This window comes from Ornithodoros turicata, chromosome 2, assembly GCF_037126465.1.
Source record: "Ornithodoros turicata isolate Travis chromosome 2, ASM3712646v1, whole genome shotgun sequence".
Lineage (NCBI taxonomy): Eukaryota > Metazoa > Arthropoda > Arachnida > Ixodida > Argasidae > Ornithodoros > Ornithodoros turicata.
In genome coordinates this window covers 64,974,726-65,001,469 of record NC_088202.1, presented here as the reverse complement: position 1 = coordinate 65,001,469, position 26,744 = coordinate 64,974,726, and the positions used below count along the sequence as shown (strand labels likewise).

Sequence of the window (26,744 nt, the reverse complement as noted above, 5' to 3'; positions counted from 1 at the left end):
TGGATACTATACGAGGGTTACGGTTACGGTGGAATGTATGTCGGTATACTAGGGCTCCCTTTCTAATGGTTTATCGTTCGCGCACGCACACAGACTTAGAGGTACATGTGATTCTCTAGCAATGTGCCGTAGTGTTCGTTTTAATTTGATCCCCGCAAACTCTCCTCAACGAAACAGCGACCCAAGGGGGCTGCATAACGGCTTCTTTATCGGTAATGTCGCGCAACGCGTCCCTTGTTGGAGAGCAGCTAAGTCGAATACATTTACGTATACGCGAGGGCAAGCCCGTGCAAGTGGCAACTCTTTTGTGGACAGGACACGAAGAAAATAAAACGGAGCCGTCGAGCGCGTTTGTGAGTGAAGGTGTTCCTCGATTTGCCTCCTACTCGTGCGGTGGTGCTTGCTGGCTAGACAGTAGCAACAGACATTCGGATGGGACGCGATCGCTCCAATCCAGCAAGAAAGTACTTTACGTATGAAATCACGACAAACAAGTCCGTTTGTAGCATGTGCTTCAAGAAAGGAGAAAGCCCATTTGAACAGACAGTAACCTACTAGAACGAGGAGCTACCAATTTCACAGCTGTCTATTAATATTAAACAGAATGTATGCGGAATAAACGGGTTTACATTTTGTAACATTGATTTTTTTTGTGGGGATGAATATTCCCAGCAGAAGCGGAACCGGTTAAAAACCGGTATGAACCGTTATTTTTTTGCTCCGGAGCAGAACCGGTACCGGATCGTTTATGATGTAACCGGAACGAAAACCGGAACGAAAAACGTTTCGGTTCGACACCCTGGTTCCTGATACCGGCCTTTCAATTTCGTTTTTGTTACGCTTCCGGTAATGGAACGGTTACAGAGCTGCGGGAGGACGGCCCTTCCGGCTCTCTCGGCACCCTGTTTTGCCCAAGTACTGCTTCGATGTCACGCGTACACACCACACAAGTAATTTTACGTCATTGGGATGCGCATATCTTGCAAGATTTAAAAAAAATTTAGGAACATGTCTTCAGCCTTCAGTCACTCGGAGTCCAGCAACTCCAGATGGGTGTAACCTTCATCCAATGTCGCATTTATAAGCGGACGCTCTCAGTAGTAAATAATAGTGAGTTTTAGTATACCCTTGATAAGGTTATCGTGTCTATCTGAACCAATCGTAGTCGCGCGTGACTCAGAATCTTATCCACTGATTGGTTCCGGTTGATAAGGTTCGACGCAAGCTACGTTATCAACGGTCTTCTAAAACTCTCTATTACTGCCACGGCGAAATGAAAAAAAAGTGTGAAATAAATAAGTAACTGAAAATCGTAGGCTGTCACCCTCGTGCTATGGTGGAGTATAGTCATGTGTTGATGTCATGGAGTTGTGAGGACTGGGACGAGGTAAGCGACGGATGCACCCTAGAGATCCAATATTGCGCTTTCTTTCCATGCTCTCGTGTAGTATTTAGAGCATTACACGGAATGGAGTCATCAAAATACAAAAACAAAATATGAAAATTCACTCAAATGTCATCGCACAACAGGAATAGCCATTACCGGAATTTAGTACCGGACGATAAATTCGTTTCCGTTTCTCTTTCCGGTAATGGAGGACCGTGGTACGCTTTTCCGTTATCGTTACCATCTCCAATCTCGGTAATATACCGTTTCTGTTTCCGTTACCATTACCGTTACCCTTCCCTGCTTCTAAGGAAACTGTGCCGGCGTTGGTGTGACAGCGTCTGAAGAAAACCCCAGAAATTACCCTACATTATGATGAAAAGAAATTATACTCTATAACTATAGGGTTCCGGGTTTTCGGAGTTTATTGTTTTTTCAAAAACGGGAGTTTTTCGGAGTGTATGATTTAACTCTCAGTTAATATCCAAAATTCGGAGAAAACTTGACGATGCACGCACAGTTGTGCAGCGAAAACGTAGTTGTCACATTTATTGCTTCAACGCGAAAGAGACGCAAGCATAACAATACATTTCGTGCGACGCACACTTTGGTGTTACGCAATTCCAAATGCACCCTTTCCGTGTGTAGTACATACTGTTATGCGGCAGTACTTACATACGACAACCTCTGCATCGCGATCGCGGGACGATGTGAACTCCTCGAAATCCGGGTACTCCTTGACGTAGTCGCAGGGAAGCTTTCGCTTGCGTCCTATTTTGTCGTCAGCACAGCAACTAGTTGCCCTTTCAAAAAGACCACTCCGTATGACCTCGGTTCGATGCTTATTTTAGTGCTTAGGTCACGTGTAGGACGAGGAAATCGGGAAACAGACTGGGGAAGAACCCGGGCGGTGAATCCTCAAGTGGTCGAGATGACCGCCGAAGAAAACGCTAGGTCACGGCCATTATTATGTTGCGGTGGGACCGGTATCCGAGGTCAGAAGAAACCAAGGTGGCCAAGAACATGAACCCTGTTATCAGGGAAAACATCTGCCAAGCGGAGTTTTTCGGATTAGTCCGAATTGCTCAAAAAGTTTACCGGAGTACGTTTTTCGGATTTTTTCGGGCAAATCCGAAAACCCAGAACCCTATAAGCTACGAAAACGAATTCCGTAACTGCACTTCACTTTGGTACTTGCACCTTGTTACTCCGTTGTCACTGTATCATACACTTCAGTTTGTTCTTGGCCTTATCATGAGGACATTTCAATACTTAATACCAAATTTTGCGTGTTACAGTCTCTTCCCGCCACCATCAAGAAGGTTTGTCGATTGCCAACACCCTCCCCTAAAAAAATAAAAATAACAAAAATACACAAAGAAACAAGCAGAAAGCAGAAGAGTGCTTATATTCAGAACGTCTAGAGGGTGGCAGCAGGGTGATGTTCGATACAAAAAGTGATTGGTAAACCAACACCTCCTAGATAGCGTCAGGCCTGCGCGCTTACGTGACCTATGGAGGCCTGTCTGGCTTTGCGATCTACTTCGAGCTTTCTTCTCGTTCGCTCTTTCATTTACTTCATAGTAGCATCCACAATTGTAACAGCAGGCCTTCCTGTGTGACGCAGGGCGCAGGCCTTTTCCTTATCTTGGAGATGTTGGGTAAACTCTGCTCAAATAAGCTCCAGAAACCAAGAAAAAGGAAGAAAGGTGCAATCGGAAACTGTGGTGATAAGATGGCAGGGACGTCATATCAACGTCCGTGATGTTTCTCCCAAATAATTGCCATTCTTCTGAAATTTTTGCGGGCGTTTGATTCGCTTTATTGTGAAATGGGGTGAACATGATAGACAATTTTAGCAAACTGTTCATAACGTGGCCTGCATCGAACCGTAACAGCCTGAACCAATGAGTATGGATAAGATTATGACTCATACATAACTACACGTTGGCGCCGTCAGGAATGATAACCTTACAAACGGTCTGCTAAAACTGCTTTTATGCGCTTGCCATTGATAACGTGAAATAAGAGACTTCAACTAGCCAGCAACGACCGTCCTCGCAGTCCTATATGAAGACACTTTGTAATATGCGAGAATCTGTAAAGAAAAACACGAATGCCAGTACAAGTTTTCTCACCCGTCGGAAGCACTATAATGCTTAATCTGCAGTCTCCGTGGGACGTGCATTACTTGATATGACAGTTTGATTAAAATGTATAAAGCCTTGTGAGTGCGAACAAGAGAGGAATAATTAATATTTGAAAAGAGAAACAAGGATTTCGACCCCACACGCTTTGCTTTTGTAAAGATAGCGCTTAAAGATGCTCTCTCTGCTGTTGTTAATTCTGCAATGTTAACACGTTGGCATTCGGCAAGGCGGGGACTTCCTGTAATGATGAAGTAGGTCCGGATGCAATGAAAAGTGGTCTACCTTTCTCACACTAGTCATATTATGTCATAGTGCCCATTAATAAGCCATCCAGGAAGAAAATTGTGACGCTCTTGCCTTGCCGTAATCTCAAAAATCGCTTCATAAAAAATAAGAAAGGCATGACCCTCAGATCGAACCAGGGAACATGAAAGCTAGAATCAACATCTGCACCACTAAACCAACAGCACAGAATGTTGTCATCGTGGGGGACCAAGACGCAACCGCTTCGGAAGGCGCACTGAGCAGGCGTTACGTCTTTCGTCGTGGAAAAAAATAAAAAATAAAACTGGGCATACTACAGTTGCACGAAAAGAACATGAACACTTTCGAAGAGGACGACACTGTCTGGGGAACACATTGCTTTCTCGAAATACAAGCACGAAGGCACGCCAATGCATTTGAAAGGGCGAAAATAAGTACCAAAGTGAAAAAAAAAAAAAAAATACCTGACGCACTTGCGCTTCCATTCCAATTATACACCATCGTGGGACCTCTCATAGAAGTACCTGTGTTGACACGTTTGTTAGTTTGGTTGTAAGGTAAAAAAAAGAGGACACGTTTTTCTAAAGCTCAAGGCCCACGAATATTCCAGGTGAAATGCATAGCTTCAATGAAGGGCAGGGTGTACGCCGGTCAAGTCAACTTTAGGAGGGTGTGTCTTGCAATTCTTGGAATGACTGAAATATCTGAATCACTATTAAAACTACAGCACGTAAAAATATGTTCATATGGCGAGTGTAATCCGCAGCGCTTCCAATTAAAAATGACGACCTGTATTGCGAGTATGCCCTTGCTCGAAGCTTCAAAACGAACAATTTGATGAGTTCCGCATCCCCAGGGAACAAAGGGTGTTCAAGCCACAGGGATACTAGACTGACATACTAGTATATGATCCTTCAATGCAGCGAAACAGGAACGAGGACAAACACGAAAGACATGCTACTAACGAGTGCATATACTAGTATACAGTGAACCCTCGTTAATATGACCACTGCCGTTCCCGCGGATTTTGGTCATAAAGCGAATTGTCATTTTAACGAGAAACACACCCTCCGCGGACCGGACACACAGCTATGCACAACAAGAGCCGACGTAATTATATTTCATTTTCTGAAAAGTCTGTTAACAATGACTACGTCAAACAATTTGCAGTCACTATTTTTTCTAAATGGACAATAGCACCATCAATTGCGGACACGTTATCGACTCAAAAAATAACGAGGCAACCTGTAGGGCCTCGCTTGCCTCCTTCGAGTAACGCCGCTCTTCATTCCGACTGCCAAATCACTCTTCTGCTTCGTTTCGGCCATTCTTACGTGAAAACAGCAGCACAGTGTGACCTGGTCCCCGCCCTTTTAAGCACTTCCGTGGTTCGAAAAACGATATGGGTATAATTCAGAGGTCAACGATTTGACGCCCTACTTTAACACGTGTCACCCTCTGAGCGAGGTACGAAATAGCCTCTCCCGGGGGCTACTCTGAGGGCCATGTGACGCGGTCATAATAGCGGGAAGATAATGCCTGTGTTTGACCCTACTTGTGACAAAAATCTTGGTCATTGTCCGATAAACGGATTGTCATATTAACGAGGGGGATTTACATGCCGGCGGAACGGTTCCCGAGAAAAACGGTCATGAAGTGAGTATGTCATATTAACCAGGGTTCACTGTATGTACGCCGTATGTAATGAGACGCCGGTAAGATTATGTATATATATATATATATACAAAGGAAAAATAGCCGAAGCTCTGTGGCTGCACGTTGAGCATATGTTTACAATTTGATCGTGCACTCCCAGCCGAGGACAGCTGTTTCGCTCTACTTGGAGCTCGTCAGTCCGGCGCAGGGAAGTGACACGATCTTGGGTCGGCGCTAACAGTGCGTCTCGCCGAGACGCACAATGTCCTCGGCTGGGAGCGCACGATCATATTATAAACATATATATATATATAATGAGATAATTCACTGGCTTGCACTGTGGCATTGAGGAGTGCTCAGTCACCCTCCCAGGTGTATATCGCTCGCTGAGTGACCCCTGGTTTGCCAATCTCGAACGATGCGCAGCTACCCAGGGCCGACGATCCGCAAACACGGCGAAACACGTGTCCTCTGGTGCTGTCGCATCGTTCCATGAGTATCTACTCATTGAACGATGCGACAGCACCAGAGGACACGTGTTTCGCCGTGTTTGCGGATCGTCGGCCCTGGGTAGCTGCGCATCGTTCGAGATTGGCAAGCCAGGGGTCACTCAGCGAGCGATATACACCTGGGAGGGTGACTGAGCACTCCTCAATGCCACAGTGCAAGCCAGTGAATTATAAAGAAGGGGGAAAAGCCATTAAAAAAATAAGTAAATGATGCAAACACGTCTAGCATCATTTACTTATTTTTTTAATGGCTTTCCCCCCTTCTTTATCTCTCTCTCTCTCTCTCTCTATATATATATATATATATATATATATATAGAAGTTCAAAAAAAGACGCGGAAACAGATTTTAGGGAAGTTAAAAACACTAGTTTATTACATAGGGAGACGTTAAAAAGTAAAATGGGCAAGGGGTCGACGTTTCGACAGTGGCACTGTCTTCGTCAGGACAAAAGATGCGTAGCCGGTTACACACTACTTAAATAGGTTTGGCACATGACGTCATAATCGGTACGGGCACGCCACAGGCGTTTGTAAGTATATATATATGTGTGTGTGTGTTTACAATTTGGTCGTGCACTCCCAGCCGAGGACAGCTGTTTCGCTCTACTGGAGCTCTTCAGCCCGGCACAGGGAAGTGACACGATCTTAGGTCGGCGCGAACAGTGCGTCTCGGCGAGACGTCAATGTTCCACGGTGACGGCGCCACCTGTGGAGGCCGCAGTGCAAGCCAGCAAGTACAGATACAAAGGAAAAATAGCCGAAACTTTGTGGCTGCACGTTGAGCATATGTTTACAATTTGATCGTGCACTCCCAGCCGAGGACAGCTGTTTCGCTCCACTGGAGCTCTTCAGCCCGGCGCAGGGAAGTGACACGATCTTGGGTCGGCGCGAACGGTGGGAGCTTGCCGGCGCCGTCTCGCAGCCTTCTTTCGACGCCGCTCCTGCGCACAGCTTTCATAACCCATGGTGCGCCCAAGCAGACATGACTGAACCTGTCGACGACCACAGCTGCACTGCCGAGTACCGACGCGCCGGCGCCGTGGCCGCGTCGCACTCTCCTTCCCTCTTCACACACCGCGCATGTGCGCCGCGTCGTGACTACAGACAGACCACACCGCGATTCCTGCGTAGCGAGGACTATAATGCTAGCGCATTAAAATGCAAACACCGAACTTGGACTAACCTAATAATAAACTAACCAACATGCTTCGCTCCGTAGTGTCCGCCCTGCCCTAACGACTGCTAAAATGTGGCTTTCGTTCGCTAATACGACATGGACAGACATCGCATCGAAAACCCGTGAATTTGAGTGGTTACATAGTGGTGTTATGTTCTTAAACATGGCGTATCATCTTACGAAGCAATCGGGCATTCTCCTTGATTTTCGATTATTTCGAAAACGTGAATTTCGAGATCGGGGGTTCGCGACTGGGAATATCGAGGTCCTCCGTTCCCAAAGGGTTTTAAAGTTTAAATGCTAACACATTTCCGTCGGATCGACCATGATTTCTTTTTTTTCGTCTTCTACAGACCGGCCCTCCCTGTCTGTAACAAGCATACTCGTCGCTCTGTTGGTTAACGCACCAACCGGTTTAGATTCGCTTTGGACAACTTTCTCTCTTTTCACCTATGGATGCTCTTGTCTTTCTTCCGCACAATAATACGATATCCTGCATTGCTTAAATTTCCACGCAAACGATTAGTGTGTTAGTAACTGACATGTATGTTAACAAAAATGTATCCTCGATGGTGATGGTGAAGTGATAAATATCCTCGAGTACTCTCCTGTCTAATAGTGGTTGGTGTTATTGTCTATGATTAATGTTGGACTACGGTATGTGATGAGACGTGACTTATCACACCTATCACAGTGCTTCTTCTAACACTGCGGATCATTGCCGGAACAAATATCTTGAACTAAAACTATGTTGCAGCACCAATATATGTCGAAGTTCAGTTATGAGTGGTTCAGTTATGTTTGTGGATGCATTAGTCCATTTACGTGTACTCCGGCATATCTCGTCGCTTGCTAGCGCGTGTTCTTCTAATACGTTTGTTTGTTATTCAGGTGCCTTCATATGCAATGTGCAGAGCCAAAGGATACACGATGCATAGTAGCTCAAGAAAAGAGAAAATACGCTAGTTAGTTAAAGCTTAGTTAGCTAAAAAATACGCTAATAAGATTATTCGTGTTCCAACATCTTGAACCTGCTCAAGAAGCAGGTTGCTTGCACACTTGAGTTTTGCATATTGATTTGTGCTTCAAGTAAATCAATGTCTTATCTTTTCCTTAGATATAAGTTTTTTTTTTATTAAGAATTACTACACCACTCGTATGGTTTGGTGTTCCCATTGACCCATCAAGGTTTTGATGGACGATAAAACTATCCCACAATCTGGTGGAGCCGTCTCTGACATCCTGATGGCCCACCAATCCATCAAGCTTGATGGTCTGATTGGTCTCAAATTAGGCTGTGATGGACCATCAGAAAGTCTGTGATGGGATTCTTCAACAGGGGTGTTCTTGTATGTATGCATGCTTCTTTATTTACACTGAGTACAGTGTGGGAAAGCAAGAGCTGTTTCTTCGACGAAATACTGCGTAACCTCACAACATTTTAGAGGGTCGGGATAAATTCGCTGCTCTTGCCTTGACGGGAGTTCGGGCCCCCATGGCAAAGGAAATGAGCGAAAAGAAAACCCAATCGCTGAACGCAAGGAGCTAGTGGACGCATGTTAGTTAGTATGCACGATAGTAAAGAACGCAACAGAGACACAGAAACGGAGGTTTCAAAACTTGCCTCCACCTGCTTAGTGTCCAGGAAAAGGCAGGTTTCCGAAAGCACTTGCTTTTTTCCCCTTCTTCGCGCTGTTATTCACGCGCGCGTCCCTATAAAGGCCTTTCGACGACACCCGTATACCCCTCGAACGACTAAAGCTACTTAGGAAGCTCCGGCTCGTATGTCACAGACGTCAACAATTGAAGCCTGTTTACCGGCACCCCGCAAGGAATGGAAAAAGACGCGTACGCTCGTAGACTGCTTGAGAGGCTAAGGACAGGGAATCGTCATTCAAAATGCGTGGTGGAAATTAAATAACTCGTAATTGCTACGCTGTTCTGTGTCGCGACTACGCCAACAATAGGTTTGCACTATTCACCGCAAATCACGAAATTCTGGATTTTTTTGAAAAAATCCCGGACCCCAACACTATTCTTAACCAACATTTCGCGTAATGATACATGTGTGACGTCTGATATGGGAAGCTTCAAGAGGGCAGTATGGCGACGTCTTGGGCTTTCGAGTGGGCGACTCTCAACAATAACTTGCAGCATCCTTCATCCATTAAAGGGACGTTTCCGTTTCCGACAACGCATCCGTTCTAGTCGATTTCGAAACTATAGCGTCACTTAATTCCTCGCGGACCACTGACCACGGTATCGAAAATCCCACGCCAAATACTGGTGTAGTTTCGCTGTTATTCGACGGAACACATGACAAGAGCAGACCCCGGATGTTGAGAGTATTCTGGAATTCCCTCTCTGGAAAAATGAGAAAACGTCATTCTGTAACCGGCCAATCGTAGCACGCCTTTGAGAAAAGTAATCCCGCGGCCGTGCAGGCATGCCATAGGGTTAGGGTCGTCTGGACGGCGCCTTTCCTCCTCTGTACGCCGCCCTCTCACTCCTTCGCTTACGGAGCGACGTCACGCCGCTGGAGCCTCTGTAGCCGCGGAGGCAGCGCTGATCTTTAAAATTCCTGTAGTTAATATTTAAACACTTTTGGAACGAAAAAATTAGCGAGGTAGTCTGTTGGCCGATGCCGAACACAGTGGTATCGGTTTCATAGATGGGTTTCCGGATGCGACCGTCCCTTTAAACCTGACTGAGAGCAACATTTTATGGCAGACCCGGCATACGTCCTGAAAAATATCCGTGGGCATCTTGTCCGTCGAGATGTGTTCTTCCTCGATGGTACAGTTCGTCAGTTGGACCCCCCGTCCAACGAGGTGTCCATAAAACATGTTATGGCGGTGCTCGATTATGAGGGAGAAAATGGACTGAAAGCAGCCCACCACAGTAATGGACATTTTTCCAAGATGAAGGTCTCAACTGCACTGCAACTGTTTCGGGAGGCACAATCAGCAATTCACTATTATGTCAGGCATGGTGTTTTAGAAGGTGCAGCAACTACAACAACCTGGTTCTTTAAAGGGACAGTCGCATCGACCACAGATCGATTCCGAAACCACAGCGAAATGAGATTCCCCGTCCTTCACTGACCATGACTCCGAAAGTCCCGTTCCGATCGACGGAATACTTTTTGCATAATTCGTGTGTAAGCGGCGCTACAGCAGACGACGGAAGCGGGCGTCAAGCGGAACTCCCTGCTGAGAATCTTTAGCAACGTCACATGGAATCTGACCAATAAGAACGCGGCGAGCCAGAGGAGTCCCCGCGGCTTGCAGCTTGCATGAGCAAGGTCAGGGAGACGAAGGCGAAGGCGGCGAAGGCACATACGGAGATGGCGGACTCGGAACGCGGAAGTGGCGAATCGTGCTGTTCAAATGCCTTTAGTAATAGCTCCCGTGACGAATATACATGTTTGATGACGGCCAATATTCGACGGATCCGCTTATTCTGGAAGTCGCTGGTGATGTACGTGCCGCAGCTGCGTTAGCGCAACAGAACGAGCCTCAGGACCACTGCTTTAGGTACGTTCATGATCGGAGTGCTCAATACTTAATCCCGTGACATTCACACTACGACGCAGGAAACAATCCAAGTGTTTGTGCGGCTTCTGTGTTCCTCAGGAACTGGATGAGTACCTATATGCTGCAGTGCTGGTGAAGTGGTAGAGTTGTGCAATGACGGCACGCACCACACGCACGCATCACACTTTGTTCCCAGCTCCCTGTCATCGGCCAGAACTTCTAGTGGTGTATCTACCGCAGTATTGCAGCGACGATCACAGTCTTCGCCTACTGTGCCCACGATAGATAGGCACGTCGAGCAATCCTTATTTTCGTAGTTGTCGTCGTTGTTTGCACACACGACGAATGCCCCATGAAAGTTACGAAGGCTCTAACCAACTGTGCAACTCAAGGGCCGGGTTAGAATTAGAATGATTGTCAGGAAATTACTATGCTACGTGTTTAGGAAAGTGTCCTCTCTTTTTACATCTACGTCAGGTTCACTGCTTATTGTGTGTTTACAAGCTGAGTTTGGAGATTCCTTGGACCGAAAAACAGACGACAGATACCTGGGTGTGTCGTCCACATGATTCGCCAACGTTTTTCCATCCTGGTCCTATCAGGACTATCATCTTTAGTGTGCCTCATTTCCTGTTCACACCGACACCATAATAGACTTGCGTAGTTTCCAATTGAGAAGTGTGAAACAGAATCTGTGTTACCACAGTAATCCCGAGAAGTGCAAAGGAATAGGCAGGAGCAATAAACTACCTGGCCATAAGTGACAGTTATACTTTTAATGATAGTGTAATGCTTCTTATCGTTGGCAGTATTATAGCATGTGAGGGATATAACACGTCAAATAATTTCAGGTAACGCTTCATAACTCACTAATGGTACAGTTACACCTCATCATAGTAAGTGATACATCTGTCTGGGAATGTCCAAAATTTGTCATTCCCACGGAAGATTGTTCTGCCTTGATACAGCAAAACAAATTTTGATACCTGCCATTGATCCAATTTTTTAGCACCACTGTCTTGAAAACAGCTTTCAAGACTGTAACTTCAGAGATCCTTGGCAGAGCATTACCTCTTGTCTATGTATTATAATAATTATTATAATGACAGGAAATAAGTTACGCAAATGTGAATAAATCTTTGTGTTGACTGAGTGTTGTCCATTCAAGAGTCATTGCACAAGTCCACATCCAACTCTTCACGCACAGATATTTATTATTTGCTATGCACAGACAGTTATCAGCGTGCACCACACTGGCAATGTCCCTTGGGATCTGAAGCGGGGACTCACAAAAATAAAAAATAAAATAAACAGTTTTGTAAGTACTTCAATTGCAATGAAAACTGGACGATTGGACAGTAAATTGGACGGTTTCATTATAACAGTGGTACACAGGAAAAAAACTCGGGGTGTTGGGGGGGATCTGGATCGATCTCTGGGCATAACCAAGTGTAAAATTTTAGAAGGGTTAGTACATCCTGAAATGGCCCTCATGCCTCAGACCCCACTACTCGATTAATGCACCTCCCTTTTACAGTAAGAGGCCTCTTACTATCTACGGCATATCCTATCAAAGCTCACAGGACAGCAAATTTGGCCAATGCTTATGTGACAGTGCCTCGTAGAACATGCAGGTTTTCTGTTGAATTGACACTACATCTCTGGTAGCCCCTTTAATGTCTGGAGGTAGGTGCATCATTTTACATTTAACCAGCAGTAATGTATAGCATTGCAAAAAAGGAAACAAGGGCTTAATCTCAACGCTGCATCAGCATCATTCATCATCTCACAATAGCGTTGTTGTTGTCAGCCTCTGCACAAAGATTTGGGTGGACCTGAAACGGACCTTTTTTTTTTCTTTTCATTTCCTGCTGTCAAGTTATTTTGTCTTGGCATGTAGCTGTGAGATGTCAGTAGAAGCCATGAAGTCATTCTCTTTACTTCTTGAACTTGGATGAAGAAAGCACTGTTCTGGAAGATCCTAATTTGTCAGAGGCGTCGTAAAGGCATTAGTGTAAAAACCAGGTCTCTCAGCAAAATTGCTGTGCACACACGTACATTGTTTGATGCCGTTTTATGGATGGATGGGACTTGATCAGCAGCACCTGGTCCTTCTATAACACAGAACGTCAAAAGTGCACCTCAAGTTGGCTACGACAACCGCAAAAACCGCCGCCCTACAGCACACAAACAGTTCACAAACAGAGAGATAAAAGGTAACTGGGAAGTGGGTTATGGCGCTTATGTTACGGACAGAGCTACTGTTTGTATAGTGCCTGTTTCTAACACCAGCACACAAACAGCGTCAGTTCTTCCTTTTAGTGATCGGGGTTCATAGTTTGCGAATTGTTCTGTGTCCAAAAATTGTAAACACATTATATGTATTTAAGTAATATACGTACCACTTGCGCTTGACCCTGTCGAACTGCCTGCAGCTGTAACACACATGAAAACCAATCATGTCTACCACATTCCACAAAAGTCACAGGCTCAGTAACAGTGAAAGTTTCATGATAACGCGTCCGACAACGAGAAAAGTCAATCACGTTCATATGAATGACATCACTTGAACTTGTTTATTGTATTTTATTTATCTAGTTATTAATCATAGGTTAGGGGATACCTTACGTTGTACCGATTTCGTCTTTTGCTGCTAAGTTACTCACGCGCAAGAGTGACAGACCCGATTGGGAAACTACATAGGCATTGTGACTTACTGTCGAAGTTGCTGGCTCGCTTTGTTCGTGGAACACTGTCGGAACGGCGTCAAGTTTCAATTCGTTCCTTTTTTGTGTCAATCCAAGTTGCACTTCCATGATGTTCTCATCCAGGTACACATTATCGGTGAAATGCGAGGAGCATACACGGACAGCATGAACACTCCTTGCTTTATCTGGATACCCGCTAGTGATGTAGCTGCTTCCAACTTTCGCTTCGTCTGGGGTCTGGCTGTAGCTGTATCCTTGGCGTGCGAAATCAAACATCGAGGTTTTCGAAGGAAGTTTTCCTGGAGTCGGGAACGCTGCGTCGGTTTCCAAACGACATCCCACGCGAAGGATGCAAGCGTAGCGATAGTATCCGAGTCACTAGAAAGTGTCACATGTGAATACGGGCGACGTGCCGGAAAAAAACAAAGCAGCCCCAGACTTGGCGGCAGACGACAGCGTCCTTCACAGCGGATTAGCCAGATTCGACCTTGCGTCACGCGATGTTGTTGGCGCTGGCGCTTTCGAGGGTCAAAACGAAACCGGATCTTTTAAATTCGATTCCTCATCACCCGGTCCGTTTTGGAAGGAGAAAATTTGGCAAATAGCTCGTGGTAGTGTACCGAACACATTGGTATTGGATTCGTAACCACGGTTCCGGATGCGACAGTCCCTTTAAGCTTGTATTCGCTTTGTACGGTATTATGTCATCACGTTCTGCCTGTACAGCACTGCGCCTTCGCCAGCCCGAAAAGCACGCCGAAGCTACTAGGAAGCTGCACCGCCAAGTCGTCGCAGTTATAGTAAAGCTCAAAAGTGAAGGTTTATGAAAGCCATTCCAAGCAGGCATACTCATCTCAAGTAACGTGATATTGAAGCTGCAAGATTACCTCTTGACACGGGAATATGAATTTGTACGTGCAGGACGATTCCTGCAGGATTGTCTGGAAAATTCGTTTGACTAAAAAATCCGGTGCAAAACGGACTTGAAGTACGCACTGAAGATCATAGTGTCAGCCAATTCCTAAAGACACCAAGGAACACTGCTACGAGTTATGATCACGCTACGAGTTTGACGACAGCGTCTACTTAATTTAGCTTCAGGAGATGCTTCACAACAACGAGGAATTACTCGATGAAGACGATAGCTACGCACCTGAGCTCACAGGTTTTGAGTGTGGCATCGTCAATCACCTGGCCGGTTTCCTTGTGAACAGGGCACGCTCCCAAACAAAAGGCTGTTTAGACGTGCGGTGGATCACTTCTAGCGTCTGCTTCCACTGACGAAAATACTTTAACGATATTCAAATAGTTTGTCCCAGGGAATATGAATACGACATACCCAAGTACGGATGTGTTAGTATAGCGACACAAGAATGAGAGCAGATTTTCGAGGCAGCATCTGATTCGTGTGATGTTACTAAACTTCGACAGCCGCTTCAGTGCTTGTACCTAGGGAACCTACATGCGCAGTCTTTCCTAACAATAGAATTATACTACACGTTCACCCCCCTGACCTCACCTAGCAGATACGCCAAGTCATAAACTTGTCCACGCTCACGGTTCCCATGGCGCCATCCATCGTCCGAGCTCAGTTTTCGGCGCCGAGATACAGGAATTTCTGAGGAGTGAGCCCAATAATAATAATTAAAAAAAAACGCGCAAAGGAAGGCTGATAGAGACATAGGTGGACCATCGCAACACACTGCTACCACGCTGTCTATGACCGAAAGTGTCGACGCCCGCACGCCGCTCTCCCCACACTGTCCACGACGAGGGAGGAGGAGAGCGCGCATGTCGCCTGAAGTGTACGGTGCTTCCAGTCGCCTCAGGCTCGTGCATGTAAGGCAGTACAAGTCGACTGGGCAAGAAAAGTCGACTAGCACGTTCAGTCGACCTATGGGTGTATGACACATGCAAACCCAGCTCAGCAAACCAGGAAGAACGACAGGAACATCTACAGTAGATGAGGGGAAAGTGTTTACACTATCCTGGATGCTGAAACAAAACAAAACTGAAACTGGCAGGCAGGGATTTTCAATACAGAAACACGTACTTTGCAGATATGGAGACTGCCAACCTTAAGCGGATAAGAGAGCGATATATGTGTACCTCTCAAATCGACATCCCGGGCGCATACAGATGAGGAAATACACATTGCAGGTGAATATGTTTATGTTTGTCGACATATACCAGCCAGCCTACAGCCTATACGAACAGTCTATCTTACTTCAAACTAGAATATTGTTGTGAGTTTCAGCATGAGGAGCACGTTTTGAGCGCCGTCGCATTTGGAATACTGTGACAACAAGGGTAGGTTGCGCAACATGGCCACTTTCTGTTCCGCTTAGATTATCCGACATATTGTGCGACACGAAAGGGCATCTTCATCACAAAATCATACGCACACGCTACGCAGTGGGCTCTGCGTGCAGTGTGAATACGTGTCAGAACCTTGACTCACACCCTAAAAACAGAACTTCACCGCATAGCACGCTGTACACCATTGGATTCTGATTCAAAAGAAGGAGGGGGCACACGCATTTTTGTGTCAATTATCAATTTATCATGTATCGAAATTGAGACAAAAAGGCGTTTATGCACAACGGCTGGGGCATAACGTGCTATGCGGTGGAGTTTTGTTTCTATAGTCGTGTTCGGAGTGCAGAGGAGCATTCAAAAAGATTTCAGATTAAGACGTCTGATGAAAGTGTGTGTGTCAATTTACCGAATTGCATGAAAGGGTTTGATGTGTGCAAATTGTTTCCCAGAAAAGAACTCGCGTAAACATAGGCCCACGCGTTCACCGTTAACTCGCCACTCCGGGTGTAACGAGGAGAAGCATATCAACATCACCGATGACGTTACATATTCCGCTCGTTCTGGTTCGCTGGTCAATGGGAGTCAGCGCCCTGTCCCTTTGCCGCCGTAACCAGTTTTGTTTGCCAGTTCCCCCGGAGAATTGGGGATAAAAGGAGCGGCCGAATCATGACTGAGCCAGGAGCAATGCTTTTTCAGAGCCCCGAATAGCCCAATAGCAGACTGCAGCTGGGTAACAGACAACATTTCTCTGAACCAATCAGAGAGCGCGGACTGTGCCGCGTCAGCACGAGGTCACAGGCGCATATCACAGGCAGGCACTGCTTTCCACCACCGTTGCGCACGCTCGCTTTTTGCGGCGTATTTTAAATTCAATTTCTGCGATAATTATCACTCTCTGGGGTGAATTAGTTCTCATGGTGCATCTTACTGGCCTGCTTAACAGTTTTATAGAAAGAAAACAGGGAGTAAAAATATCGTGGTCGATCCATTGGTGGATCCGACGGAAATGAGTTAAACTTGAAAGGCAGTAAAACCTGAAAACCCTTTGGGAACTCCCCTTCACAGCGCTACACAACCCTTCACACGACCCTACACAACGCTAACGCAAGACAGCATCCGCAGCCAAACAAGCCTTTAGGCCTTCCTCCGATTCAGCTTGGCGGTGCCGTTTCGCAGCCTCAGCCTTCTTTCGCCGCCATTCCACCGCACAGCATTCATAATCCGTGGCGCGCCCACGCTCAGACACGTCTGAAAATGTCGACCACTACAGCAGCACAGCCGGCGCCGTGTTCTCCACGCGCCCTCTACTTCCTTCTCCACTCACCGCGCATGCGCGCCGCGCGGTGGCTACAGACAGACCACGCCGCGATTCTTTCGTATCGAGAACTCAAATGCTAACGCATTAAAATGACTTCTGTGCTGCTTTAAGAGGGGAACGAAATCTAGTTCGCCAACTACATACGCTGTTGGAGATAAGGAAACACAATATGGCGCCAGGAGAAATACTGCAGCGCCACCATGCGCTATCAGTGGGGGAGCACGCTTTCTGACGCAGCGTAGTGTCACACGGCCAGGCTTAACAGCCAGTACAGAAGCAGGGTGAGCATGATGGATTACATTATCTGGCGCAAGGAGGCAACGTGGTTTCACTGTGTCTAGCCATCCTATCCGAGGCGCAGTAATATTTGCAGAGCTGACGGACTAGATTTCTTTTCCTTCTTAAGTTGAACACGACTATAGAGTGGAATACGACGTATGAAATGTCTGTTTTGGTCAAAAGTTGCCTCAGTTACTTTGGAATACGCAGTAACTAAGCATCATTCGTGAAAACCGGTAGCGTGAAAACGCGAGTCAACTGATTCGACGACTGGTATGCATGATAATTTATTTTCACTGGTCGTAGACCGAATGTTCTGCTAATCATCGCGAATTATGAATTCTATGGGGAATTGCTGGTCCCACTGTTGCAGTTAGCCCACACGTAAGCCACTGTCAAAGCTCCATCTAACGTTGAAATTCTGTCATGCGCGCATTGCATTCGTTTTCTGTTTCGTTCACTTCCAAAGCACGGTCCAGGCGTGACAGCCACATGCGGCGAAAAAGTCTTCCGATGCAGATGAGTTAAAACTGGGAACACAAGTCAAATAACATTCAGCAATTCTCATACGTCTTCTGTTTTCCTTCGTCTGTTGGTGCACACGTTGGACGATATCTGTACTTTATTTGCTGCGCATTAGCGACTCCTTCGGTTACGATTATGTAGCAGTACTTGCGAAGGAACCCAACGAGACAATAGAGAAAAGAAACAGAGGGAACGTTGAAGGTACCGCAAAGCAGTAGGCAAGCTGTTAATATTGGAAGGGACATTTTGAAGCTTATTCCGAAAGAAACTCACTCTACAAATTTTATGCGTGTGACAGAAGACTAAATATTTTTTAGTCACGACTGAAATTGTGGTGAAAAGACGCGGGGCGACGCCTGGTGGAAATTAATCGCCTATTCGTCGAGCAACAGTGTTACATGTCCCCCCAACCCTCCCTCCGACGTCATTACGAAGCGCTTCACAAAGGACAGTACGCAGAATTTACTGGAAAGATCCGCGAAGAAAAGATGCGCCGCAAATTGGTAGCCACAACACAAAATGAGATTTTTCGTAAGATTAACACGAAATGGGAAGACGGCGTGGTCCCGTTGGTCGCTAACGGCCGGTGATGACAAAGTGGCGGTCCAGATGACGTCCCCATTTGGCCAGGACAGATGTTGAATAAAGGTACGGATCAGCAGGCATGTTACCAAAGGCAAGATAGACGTTTATTAATGCTTTAGGTTGGTAAAGGGCCGAATTAAAGAGTTCGTGAGATGTTGATGCGTCGACGCTGGCCGATGAACTCTCGCGCCCATCGCTTTTGTGGATGGGCGATGCCACGATGAAGGCGATGATTGGACAGCGGCGGTGATGACGATGCTGCTGCTGCTGCTCACACACAAAATGAGATTTTTCGTAAGATTATCAGAGAAAGTCAGGTCGCCATTGAAGCAAGCTTCGCCATGTTGCAGTTGATCGCAAAAGCGCCAAAACCCTTCACAGAAGGTCTTTTTATCAAGAACTGTCTCATTCGTGCAGCTGAAATTGTGTGTCCAACCGCAAAAGATTCTGTTGAGAAGATGAGCCTTTCTGCAAATACTGTCGGTAGGTGGGTTGAGGACATGGGTGCAGATTTGGAAATGCAGCTGCGCGGTATTTCGAAGAATTTTTGTCCATATTCCTTAGCACCTGACGAGTCCACGGACATAAATCATATTGCTCAGTGCGTGCTGTTCATCCGCGGTGTCACGCACGGCTTGGACATATACGAGGAACTGTTTGATCTGTTTCCTCTGATAGGGACAACGACAGGGAGTGACCTGTGCAGCGCGGTAAAAGGCAGCATCGAAGCAGCAGGTCCTAAGTGGGAGAATCCCGCGACAGGAGCGACTGATGCAGCTCCTTCAGTGGATGGTCGCAGTCTATAGGTCTGGTAGCCCGCCTTAGCGGGCGTTCACACGGGCCAACTTTCTGCACCAACTCGGACCAACTTTGGAGTTGGTGGCAGTCGGCCGACATCACCGACCATGACCAACTCGAGTTGGTGGGAATCGGTCGCCGAGCGATAACTTCGGAGAGTTGGTGGTGGTCTAACCAATCAACGTGACGAGAATTGCCACGTGACCCTCGAGGGCGTCAAGCGATTTCGTTCCTGTCGTACTGCCTGGCATGGGTTCAAATCCTACAGGGGTACATGATTATTTTTAAATTTTTTTTGGTTGCTAGCGCCATATAAACATATCAATAGGCATTTTTTGAGATACTGGTGACCTTCTGGCGAAATAAAATGACTTCGTTTTGATTAATGACAGTTAAAAAAATGTCACCAGCGGTGGGACTTGAACCCATACACCCCAATTGCCGTAAGGTTGGTTGTGGGCGGAGCTAACGAGTTGGTACGTGTGAACGTGGAGACGGTACCGACTTGAAGTTGGTCCAAAGACGTTGCTTCGAGTTGGTCTGAGTTGGTGCTGAAAATCGGCCCGTGTGAACGTCCCCTTAAAGTGCCACTACGGACTAAATCTCGTGTCTTCAGAATCCTACCAAAGTTATGTTACTGAAATCTTCTCTCACTGTACATCCCTGCAAAATATTTTGGCTCTACGTGACGCGAAAGCTAGAGAAAATTAATTTTTATTTTTGAGAACTGTGAGAACGTCATGTTGTGCTCCGACGGAGCGCCCGGGTCTCATCTGGCAACGTTGTTGCCCTTGGCGTCTTCAGAGGGGCTCACTTTTTGCTATCCGTTAGCGGAGCCCCACGTGACATACCATCCGACCGCGCCGACCTTGGAGTAAACACAAAGGAGGGAGAAGACAACTCTCCCATTTTCCCCTCCTTCGATCAGCCTCACATGATGAAAGAGGCTATGATGAAAGAGGCAATGTGTTCCAGCCTCAGAACATCAATTGTTTCATCCTCACATGACTTCTCCACCACGTGACCCTCCCTGGACGCCGGCGTCGTTGCTAGGAGACCAGTGCCCTCTCCAGAACATGACATCATTGCAATTTGTGGGTTTATGATTACGTCACTCGCTCGTTGCGTCATCGAAACTTCTGGTGGCTCAGTAGATCCTCAAACACTGACAGAGATGCACAGCGTTCGTAAACAGGATTGAAATTTCGCGTATAGAATCCTTGAGGCACCCTCTTTTCATGGACAAAATAAAATAAAGCTGTTTTCTTCAGTTTTGTGAGAAAGTTGGAACTTTGGGAGAAGCAGCTAACATTGAAGGATCTCTTCCACTTTCCTAGTCTAAAAGCCGTTGACTGCAAGAACGAGGAAACGCTTCGCACATACTCGTCGGCAGTGTAGGTGCTGCGGCGTGAGTTCATGTAGTTCATACGCTATGTAGAGGCTCTTTCACGCTTCAGCCTCAGCGCAGCGTTTAACCGATTGCGCGAATACGACTCACAACGTTGCCGATAAAGCGTCAAGCTTATCGCTGACCCTCGGAACAAACAAAGCGCGCTCTTCATCCCCGAGAGACTGCCACTCATTTTCCGTATCCTTCAGTCCAGTACAGTCCATCCCCTTCAACGTATAACAGGGCGCTTCCTGAAACAACTGCGGGGAAGTTGCATTAACGGTACACAATCGCTTTTTGTTTCACTGGGAGAAGTCGGTCGTCTTCCTGGGCTTATCGGCACAGGAACAGCCGAGTTGTGGAAGCAAAGCCCCATAAGCACTTCCGCAATGGAAGAGCGATTGAAACGGATAAATGGACCAGCGAGCTCGCTTCACTCGCCCGAAAGGTTATGAATGGCTCTAAAAGAAGGTTTCTACGGCGATGGCATTTACGGCAAAGGTTACTGCTCTCTGAACCCGAATATGGGATATTCTGAGGTGGAAGTTGAACTCACTCTGCCGCATGGTTAAATAGCTTTCTGTCCAGCAAGAAATTGAGAAGTTATTCCAGTTTGAGAAATAAAAGGGCTTAAATGACAGCCTGGACACAGGCCAGAGCTAAACACATGCTTCCTTCTGGTCTCCAGAGACACCGTGCAAAACATTTGGATTAAATTCGCGGCGAATTATTTAAGATTAAATGTTATAGGCAGCCATGGAAGAAAGAAGAAAAGGAGGCGCCGCAACGGCTCTTCGACAGAAGAGAGAAGCGTGGGGCATGTGACGTGAGGATAGGAGTTGAGCTATAGCTTCTTTTGAGCCACGTGGGGGTCACGTTACCTGAATAGCCCAATGAAGTTGCTTTGCACACGCCACTTTGGGGGCCACTTCGGCGCGCTACCACCACACATCTCCAACTATTCCGAAACTGTGCGTTGGGGGCTCTCATAGAGATGCTTGTAACCCAAACCGGAAGGCGAGCAGTGATGTCACTGGAGTGGCCCCCAATATTGGCTTCACTTCTCAGAGCAGTGGGTCTCCTCCTCTCTTTCCTTCCTCAATGTAGGCAGAGCTTTCGATGCCATTCCGTCACTCTTTCGTAGTAACTTCCGGTTTCTGGCCCGTAAAGCAATGGGTGGTTTGCCACTTCCTGTCAAAATGACGTAAGGCAAGTTGCAATGTCACGTGAATTTATGCCTCCGGTCCGAAGTTCTGCTGGAGTCGCATGGCGTCAGCGTGTCTTCAACGTAATAATGGGTGGGTGTTCAGGCTTAAGTGCACTAATTCTGCGGGAAAATGACATAAAATGTATAGCGTACCCTGGGATCATGCGCCTATGGAAAAATGTCATCAGCGTAAAAGAAAATTGAACTAAGGGGTGTAGGCACTTGTCACCAAATGTCATGCTGTGTATATTTACCACGATGAATTGTTCGTGGCTGTGATAACATTATAAACCCTCAATGTAAAAAGAATTTCATTAAAGTAGCAACTTCGCCTCAAACTAAAAGGAAACGACTACATGCGTATGATTCTCAGAATGCACAAGATTGTTGCGTAAAATACTGCGTGTGCATTTTGTTGTTCCACATCTGAAATGTTGCTTGCTAAGTTGTTATCTAGTTATCCGAAATGTCAAATCGACCGGGTTGTAACGGAACATTTCGCTCAGCAAAAGATGGCGATTTGAAAGCGCGCGCCAAACGGAACCGAAACATGCACGAGGTGTCACGAAATCTAAATATTGCAATAAGAAAAGCGCGTGCAAAGTATCTGTTAAAGTAACTTACGTACTTGTTTGGGGGGAAGCCGTTCCCATGCGAACTAATCTCGGTTGTCGTTTAACTCTTGCTTGGCTCCAATTGAGCAAAACTTCGAAGTAGCCGCATACGTAGCGCCACCACTCTACTTGAACGCCACCCATAGAGCCACCAATTCGAGACAAAACTTGTCGATTACGTGTTACCGTTATCTCAGTCACATCCACTTGACGTGCGCCAAGGTTCGGTACCTCACGTTTACGTCATCATGAAACGCACCGAGCTGCAAGCAGGAACCAATTGCGGCATTCTATGCTTATGTGCTGACGCGCTTCTCCTACTCCCAATTACGCAATAGTATTAGCAGTCAACATGGGTGCAGCAAACATGTAGTACATGGAAGTTGCAAGAAAGATGAAGGATTAATTACTTTAAACTTTAATTACATCCAAAAGTGACTCCAGTTTGCGTTACGACGAACTCAATCGTGAACTTTCCGCCATAACGCTTCGTGAAAGGCACGCATTGGCTGACACTTGCGGTGTCCGCATGTCTGTGAACAGTCCAGCAGATTGCTTATGTCTAGTGTCTACCAGCTCGGTGGCTCTCGGTGGCAGCTCGGTGGCTCAGTGGTTAGCGTGCTGGCCATGTCACGTCCAGACTGGGAGGTTCGAATCCCGGTGCCGGCTGAGCTGTCTGGGGTTTTCCCTGTTCTTCAGACGCTTTCAGATATATGTCGTCACAGCTCCCTTCCAAGTCGACCAAGGACGCGCGTTCCCCAGGGCGTCAGTCGTGACGTTGACGTTTGTGAGGCCAACATCGGCGAGCCCTTTCACCACCACCCACCACCATTGCTGACACACGCACAGGTGTGTCTGCACGCAATGAAACTTAGTAGTGTGAACCAAGCTTTATAATGTGCGCTGCACGGTCTACATCTACTACAATATTCACAATCCCATTCTCTGCATCGCAGAATTGCAGACCACCCAGACGAAGAGTGGTCGCCTGAGCGATGGCGTTCAGGTTCATGGTCTTAGGAACAAACAGCGAGTTTTAGCAGATCGGAAGGTCTTAACGATAGCGCTTCGGAAATAAGTCAATGCATCACACTGACGTTGTTGAAGTTTGATTTGACAGCTTCCTTTATCGTACCGTTCCCGTAGAGTGCTTCCGATCTGGTAAAGTTACCGAAAGCATGCTTCTTTTGCATCCAATGATAGCCAATGCAACACATTGCCGCAATTTTACGCAATAAAGTTGTTGTTGTTGTTGTTGCATCCGAAATGGAGTCGTCGACCTTCGTCATGTTGTAATATGCTAGCAATGCATTAGCATTTCATACGCGTTTTGCAGTGCGCCAAAGGGTATAGTCTTTTGTTTTTCTTGTTGTTGTTATTGTTTTGCATCTACACTCTAAATCCGGCATCCGATATGTACCGCATGAAAAAGGACCGGCACCTGGGTGAAGTGGTACACATGAGGTACAGTCCTTTACCAGCAGGTACAGTTCTCGACCACATGCGAAATTCAAGCGGCACAAGGGCTTCGACACCCATCCGTACCGGCTAGGTACCTTTTAAGCGCGGTCTAGCAGCTGTACCTCATGTGTACCGGGTGTTTCCAGCGCATGAGTACGAACGCCTTCTCACGATCTCCATGCGCTGCAAAAATATTTCGCGTGGTTCCGAATACCAGTCAATAAATTCCCTTACGCAGCAGTGCCGTAATAGGTCTGCACTATCATTCTATCAAAGAACTGCAATAACTAGACCGTGACCGTGAGGGATCGCACGTTTGGGAGGAATGCGTTTTTCTCCAACCCCTGGCAAATCAGTTTTTTTTTTAAACGTAGGGGAGCGAGGACGGGTCTGCTCGGTCTTTGAAGAAACTCGCTCGTCGCCTTCAAGATTGGAGTCATTTAAGGCGCGTATTATATCTACGAAGTAATCATTCGTCCGCACGATGCATCTTCGCCCTGATACCCAGTGGTCCTGATCACCGGCAGGCTGGACACAACGACTGAGGGACGAGACAACGAACTCTGCGCTTCATGCACGACCGTTGATGCATGAATTAGAGAAGCCTAGCTTGCAGGTTACACCTGGATTGCACAAGCAAGTAGGCATGTTTCTGAGGCAAGCTATTTCGATTGTTGGATTTTTTTACAATGTATTTTCTCCTAGGTTACGTCCAGGCGATGTCGTAAATGTGTTAGTCAATCATCTTCTGTGGTTCGTGTTACGTTCTGCGGAAGAAACGCAAGTTGGGGAAGAACGGGAATCCAAAGTTGTGGAAAAGATAAAGAAGCGTGACCACAGAGCAGCCGCAATGGTGAAGGAGAGATGCAGTGGTCAGTGTTCATCCATACACGTTTTGCCTCCTTGTGTTCGACGTTTGTGCATCATGACAATGCACGCTCGCGATGGACAAGCACCCCTGAAAGGGTTGCAATTTTCGAATAAATGTATTTGTTTGATATTTATCGTGCAGCGTGGGTTCCTGGGGCTGTTAATACATCGTAGAGGAAGGGAACCACCTCTTAAATTTAAGAGGTACATTTTTAAAAAAATGTACCTCTTGGCCAAGCGGTATACTTGACCGTTACATATGCGTTACCTGGTTTAGGGTGTAGGTTGCGCGTTTGCACGTGCAAGAGATTTAGATCTTCGCACCTATTCTAGTACACTTTACTGTTAGGGCACGGCAACGAATCACGGCCCTCGGGTCCTGTTGCGTGGACTTGGACGTGACGTGGACTTCACTCGTGCTCTTGCAGCATCCCTGAATATGCGTAAGCAAACTGTAGTCGGTGTGCTACAGGTCTGCCGCGAATATTCTTTTTGTGCGAGAACGAATGTTGTTTTCCGTGCAGAGCCACCGCAACCAAAAACGAAAAATTAATGGAGGCCACATTCAATGCTCTACTGAGCGTCTACTATGTCTGAGAATCCGGAGTAAGGATTTCAGAATGGCGAAAGAAGCATTATGTCTCGTGCTATTGTCCGGGGTCACGTGTAATCGCCCACTTTCCGGTCTCACCTAACCCTTTGTCTGAGGATTACGCATCCATTAACGCATCTACCCACGGCCATCCCGTCTTGCCTATTGAGAATACATCTGCCGGCGAGGAAAGACCGCGGCACTTAACACCAGCCGCAAACACCTACTCTATTTTTATTCTGACGCCAAGTTCAGGCCGTGAGACAGGGTGCGGTGACGTGGTAAACAGGACTTCTTTGACTTTCCTGCCCTTGACGCCCCGCATCGCGATGCAAAAGCGAACTCAAAAAGAATCAAATGCATCAACCCGAGTGACACCGTTCTCTCCACTGGTTTGTTGACAACACGTTTTTGTGACACTTATGCAGTTGTGTCACGCAGAGGCGTATGTCTCGCGCGCTTACTACAGATCAAGAGTGCCAACGGTATCATTCTACGCAGCGTGTTATGCCGTGAAGTTCCGTTTTAGGAGTTTAGGGTGTCTCAAAAGTATCGAAATATCTATATAAAATGATAATAGTTTGAAAGATGGCGATCGAGTTCTAGACACAGTAGGGAGCCTACATACACGCGTATGTAAGACACAGGCTGTGAGGAAAGAGGGCAAGCCTGTTGGGCACGTACCAACATGGCGGTCACCTTGCATGGAACTTTCTTCTTTTTGCATGGGAATGAGCTAGGTGTGGGAGATATCAAACTGGCAGACAATTTCACCAGTGGAGTGTTTCCATACGCCGGAATCTGTCGACTACAGATAGACAGAACGATGGCCGCCGTGCGGGAGACAAGGTTGCGTATGAGTACTGTAAACCCCTTTTTTTTTTTTTTTGCATGGACCATGTTCGCGACCACTAAATTTCGCGAATTGTGGGTGAGTCACTCAAACCGGATTCCGGAGGTCGCGTCCGTTGACTCTTCTTGTGAAAAGATAATTCTTTGACCCAGAAGCGCAACCTTCCCCATTATTCCTCCTTGGAGCCAAGTGCTTCATGCCGCCTGGATAACTCCATGTGGCTCACATTTGACAGCCGACAGCCGGCCTGTACACATCTCAGACGAGCCTGTACTGGTGGTTTGAGCCAACAAACGTGGGCGTCTCCCTCCCGGACCCTGAGTCCTATGCGACGGAAACCCTACGGGACGTACGACGAGGAAACGCGGGCTAAGATCAATTCACAAATGGAAATTTTCGCGCGCCCTTTAAATTCGCGAAAATTTGCGATTCGCGAAATTCGCGAAAATTAAGGGCGTGCAAAAATAAAGGGTTTTACAGTAGCTCGCATACATTTTAGGGACATCATCCACCACACTAAATTTACTTGTACATTTTAATGATA

The 26,744-nt window shown here is 46.7% G+C and overlaps 1 protein-coding gene and 1 long non-coding RNA gene across 3 annotated transcripts in view; both read right to left on the bottom strand.

Moving 5' to 3' along the window:
• LOC135385510 (RNA-binding protein 42-like) overlaps window positions 1-26,744 on the bottom strand; it is a 162,427-nt gene that overhangs the window by 53,090 nt on the left and 82,593 nt on the right. The gene's annotated exons all lie outside the window — the stretch shown is intronic.
• Window positions 12,033-13,564, bottom strand: LOC135383636 (uncharacterized). Its single transcript, XR_010419982.1, has 3 exons — window positions 13,399-13,564; window positions 13,084-13,116; window positions 12,033-12,795 (listed from the first exon to the last, which is right to left on the bottom strand). It is a non-coding gene; the product is annotated as an uncharacterized LOC135383636 (long non-coding RNA).